At 44.7% G+C, this 5,503-nt stretch overlaps 1 long non-coding RNA gene across 1 annotated transcript; it reads left to right on the forward strand.

The window, feature by feature from the left end:
* The first annotated feature begins 1,763 nt into the window (after positions 1–1,763).
* LOC119272687 lies at positions 1,764–3,677 on the forward strand. Its single transcript, XR_005134778.1, has 4 exons — positions 1,764–1,929; positions 2,044–2,297; positions 2,791–3,034; positions 3,125–3,677. It is a non-coding gene; the product is annotated as an uncharacterized LOC119272687 (long non-coding RNA).
* The last annotated feature ends 1,826 nt before the right edge of the window (positions 3,678–5,503 follow it).

Consider the following 5,503-nt stretch of genomic DNA (forward strand, 5'->3'; position numbering starts at 1 on the left):
CATATTTTACCAACAAACTAACATACAAACTGTTGGAGATGCCCTAACCAATCATAAACTTGCCCCCCCTGATTTTCAAGGGGGTGGGCCGCCTCGCCACCTATTGACCAATCAAATTAACCCTCTTTGTAAAAACTTGTAACTTGTTTGTACGTGTAGCATTACTCTTTTTTCTGAGAATGCTGCTACAGCCTACAGCCCAGTCGCCAACATCTGATCGCACTCTTCTAATTAGTCAGTCCATGCGTGCGACGTTCACAGGCCAGGGCCGTCCGGAATGGAACACCAATGACAGTGATCGATAGCCCAGTGGGCGTGTTTCGTTGGGAGGACGAGACCGGACAAGAATGGTTCAAGTGATCACGTCACCTCGTCCAATTTTATTCCCTCTTTCCAGGTTTATTCCTGTTTATATACCATTTATTTTGAAAAAATGGCTACATAAGTTATATGATTTTTAACATACGCACTGTTCACTGTTATATCCATGAATTAGTCTTCGTTTGTGTAGCTCACGTCGTGAGCCATTTCATCATGGAACGTTATACACATGTAGAGTACCATATGTATATGTGGCTTTTTTAGATGTTTTTGATACTTCAAAGTGTGATTTTTTTTTCCGAAGAAAAGAGACTCCGCGCCATGACATCTTTTCCCCTTGAAATGTGCTGCTCATTCATCTATCTCAAGTCGAGTCAGGCGCAGTTTGTAGCCGAGGCATGAACTTTGTCTGGAGACAAATTTTTTTTTTTTGAAAGATCCAACATGGCGATGGTGTTCAATTAATTGTCGGGAGACAATTAATTGTCAACCTGCGGGTTCTTAGTTATGAGTACCCTTCATCGAAAGATCTGTAGATAAAGTCCCAATTTACCTGTCAATCATTTCCACTAATTTTGTTCAGTTTCCTTTACAGAAAAATATTGTTTGAGTTTATCAATTTCGTCCATTACATGTGTGATGCAAGACATAATTTCGTCGGGAGTGATTTAGTAAGGGGCCTACCTTGCTGGAATGTGATACATCGAGAACATCAAGAAGATAGAATGCCGCTTGGCCCAGAGAGCATTTTTCATTGCTTTCCTGGTGCCTCATATTCCCTAAAGTATTGTTTTCTTCTTCACTAGTTCCGATTCTTCGGGAGCCGGTCATTGATATCGGTGGAATTATGCATGTGATTGGGCTATGCTTTGTTGGAGTGGGTGAGAGTGGATGTTCCAATACACAGACAAACACACACATATATAAGGAGGTGAACATGCACAACACTTAAGGCATGTTCAAAGGACTGCCCATGGTACTATACTATTTATTTTATAAAACTGCATTTTAGATATGATTTCATGGTCTGTCATAACTTACATTAAGTGTGACTTCTGCGATTCTAGCTTGAATGGTCGACATTGCCTTTTCTTTGCATGGAGGTCGACACTGCCTCAGGCATATATATCGGACATACTCTTCGGTGTATTATACTAGCTACTTGAGAGAGAGAGAGAGAGAGAGAGAGAATAGGAGTATATGCCTGCACATATGGACACGGCGTTTTGGTGCTCGGGCACACCTGCACCCGAAATCTTTACCATCTGTTCTCATCTGGGGTTTCGCATAACTCGTTCTAACAGGTCTGTGTCGGTACGCTGGAAAACCGATATACTTCGCCGTGTATGTAGCGAACAGTGCGTGCGGGCCGGAATCGTATGTGTGGACGTCCGTCGTCGCGCGGGCCTGGCCGTGGACCAGATCGTTTACTTTTGTAACCTGAGCCGTGGAAGGGAGTTACGGGACAGGCGGGCGTGTCAAAGCTGAGCCGACCAACCGGCCGCCGCCGAGGACAACACATCTCCCTCCGGCTGAAGGCTGCAGCGGCTGCAGGTAACCAAAGATGGAGGGCGCTAGCATGGAGTTTTTGCTGGACGCGGTCGACATGTAAGGAAACCCTGCCCTCTGGCTGGAGATCTATCTTTTTTTCTTGGCAATGCAGTGGACATGGCGCGACGGCTGACCATTGTTACGCCGCCCGCAAATGGCTATGTCTGGCAGATTCCCCTACGGGAGGAGTACGCGGAAAACTTCGAATACCTAGATCCAGTTCCGCTTGCAGTCGTCCCGCGGGGTGATGGCACCGGCGGTGAGCCTGCTGACTCAATCGCTGGGTCCAGCTGCGGGCAGAGAGTGGGCGGCGCTAGCCAGGGGCACCCAGAGGCCGACGAGCGGCGTCGACGGGAGGCCTCGCCGATGAGATCCGCATAATCTGCCAACAGAGTGTATCCTGAGCCCCCTGGATGGACAAAAAGGTGCAGCCACAAACCACTTCTGTTCCTCTGTTCTGCATTTTAATTTGTTCGTAGCTGCTCTGTTTTTTCCTACTTCCTAGTACTCCAGCATGGAGCCATGATAATCAGTGAAAATACTTAGAAATCATAGTTCTTGGTCTTGAACAAAAAAATGACTGCATCAAACTGAATCTAGACTTTGACGAAAAAATTACTTATGGAAATGCAATTGTCAGGTAGTGATACGTATATATTCAGAAATCTGATGAAGTAGAAAAAAAAACGGACTGGTTACTTAGGAATTGAAATATGATCAGAATAATACTCTGATTCATGATTTCGTAGTATTTGCGGCTAATACTCCATAGAGCTGTCTTCCTTGTTTAGATCATTTGTGAACATCTGAGTAAAAAAAACAAGGTGGGGTGACTGGGAGTGTTCATATCAGGTGTAAATATTTTGACTGTTTTATCATGTCGAGACTTACATAGTTGGTGCTTGCTTATAAATTCAGATTACGCCTCGGGAGTGTGTGACCGGATAGAACACTATGTCCATCTAGGATGAGTCCGTTTGAGCAGTCAATCCGCAAGTACGCAGAGGAGCCTACAAAAAGCATGGTGTGCCCAGAACTAAGACTCATTTTTGATTCGCTCGGTGAGGCGTATGACTTCTACAACCTGGGAAATTGGGTTCGGGATATGGTATGTCAAGAGCAGACTACGAAATCAATGCAGGAGATCGCTTGTGGTTGCTCGGTGCGTATGGACAATTGTTTAACAATTCTGTGTGCACTGAGTGAATTAGTTGTGTTATTCCTGACGGTATTATTATTTTTGTGTGTGAAGGGCAAGCCGGAGACCAAGAATAGCCATTAGTTGTGTTTAACAATTCTGTGTGCATGGGTAAAGATCTCTCCATTATGAAAAATGTTTTTGTGATGTTCTTCAGTTTCCCTGGGGCCACTGGTAGCTGTTTTGGCACAATTTGTTGTTCGACTCTGTATGTTCAGGCCATGAATGTTGTTCGGATGGGGGATGCCAGTGCGGAAGCGTTTGAGCATATGTTGGCTGGACTGAAGGCATTGCTGGTGAGCAGTGCACCATTTGCAGAGAAGAGGGATGGCTTGGGCACTTGCCCTGACCGGGGCGGATGCTCTGAAGAAACGGCGGAGGCCGGGGAAATGCAAGAACTATGGAATGGAAGGGCGCCACCTGGACACGTGCACTTGGCTGCTTGGTGATGATCACTAATCATAATCAAATATGTAACTATATATTTTTTAATATGTGTGTTGTAGTCTAAGGATTTTTCTCGTGTGTTTCAGTGAGCATTGCTCCACGCTTATTCGTCCAGTTCGGGACTTGAGGCCAAACTATAGTACTGAGTAAACTTTGTTCACTATGATCTTGCTTGTGCTTTGGTTGGCATGTTCTGTAGGTGTGCACATGGTTGGGAGATAGCTAATTGCTCTGATATTGTCTATATGTGACGATGGTGTGATGATGACTTATGTCTTTCCTACATTTTGAGATAACCACACAATGCTGTTGTTGGAGGGTTTTCTCTTTACCTCGTGAGCTTTGCAGTTCACTGGCTCTTTTACGGCGAGCTCGCCGGCGGCCGCGTGGAGCACGACCGGCCTGCCTACCGGAGCAAACGAGGGAAGTTGTATTCGAGGTGAACACTGGTAGTCCTAGCAGTTCATGCTTCGTTCTTTTGGCGAGCACGCGCAGTATGTGAGGACGCCATGACTTTCAGGGTGAAGTTGTGCCTGTGCAGCCAGCAGCTGTAAGCAGGAGGTGCACGACGAAATGGAGTGTGGCTCGCTTGAAGAAGAGTTCGATGCAGCTCGGAATCGAGTTTTATTTATTTATTTGATGAGGAGTGCTGGGAATCGAGTCAAGGGATAGATGATAAGGGACGGGCTGTGCAGACGTCCATATTGGCCGTGGCCCCGGGACGGCTCAGCCTGGTTCAGGAAACAGACTGGGCCGTGCACGTTTCAGCTGATCCGCGACTACATTAACTTCTTCCGTCGAAATAAATGTGCCAGCGCATCCGCCTATATCAGAAACGATACGGACCGAATACTGATTGTAATACGTTCGAGGGCGCTGATCTTTATGCGAACGAACATGCAAGATTTCGGGATCAGCTGAGCACGGGCTCAGAATCGAATATCCGTGCACATATAGCCTACTTTGAAATCGCCATCCAAACCGATTGTATGTATCACATGCCATCATCTCTCATTGGTTACACTCATAGTTCATAAGCTCCCGCACTTTGCATGGTGTAGTAAAGACCACTTACGGATCCATCCTGTAGCTCGGAAGATAACCTGAAAAAAATGTGTATCCTTACCCTGTTAAAAATACAATCATTTAAGCAATTTCATAAAACCGAAAACAAAGCACAAAAACTCCCACACAGATTCGTGACTTGGCCTTATGCTCAACTTCACCCAAACAGTTGCCAAACATATCTAACATACTAGTAGGCCCAGGCAGGTTAAAAGTCACATGAAAGCTACAATAACTTAGCAAGCGGGTAAGAAATAAACAAATGATGTACTACTTTCTCGTGATCAAGGAAGCAAACATTGTTTACTACCTTGCCACATTCACTTTGCCAGATTATCCAGTGAGTATAACCCTCCGATGCACAAACCACACAAAAATTATAATCTTAAGTGGTACTTTAGTTTTTCATATATACTTTGAACAAAAAAAATCATCCAGAAACAGTTAAATCCATATGCATGGATTTACTAGAAAACAAATCAGAAGAAGTCAACCTCCATAGAAACATGTCTGGCTCATTGGTTAAGATGACCTCCGTCAACACCCGTACCAAATGTAATCAGGCACTCAATTTACACTACAACACGTACGTCAATTGCAGGCACTTTAAAATGCCTCAAAAAGCCCCTATAATGCCAGCTTAGAGAAAAGAACGCATTTTCCAAATATGCTAGAGATGGTCACGAAGGGAAAGATCTTTTGAGGCATTTTTCTAGAACGCCTCCAAAGGTCAACACAGAGGCATGTTTAAAACGCCAGCAAGCTCAATTTGAGGCATTTTTCCACAATGCCTCAAAAAGATTAAACGCAGGCATTTTTTCAGAACGCCAACAAGCTCAATTGAAGGCATTTTTTCAAAATGCCTCCAAATACTATTTGTAGCATTTCTCATAATGCCTCTAAAAATTATGCCTGGCATCT

Source organism: Triticum dicoccoides, chromosome 3A (genome assembly GCF_002162155.2).
Source record: "Triticum dicoccoides isolate Atlit2015 ecotype Zavitan chromosome 3A, WEW_v2.0, whole genome shotgun sequence".
Taxonomy (NCBI): Eukaryota; Viridiplantae; Streptophyta; class Magnoliopsida; order Poales; family Poaceae; genus Triticum; species Triticum dicoccoides.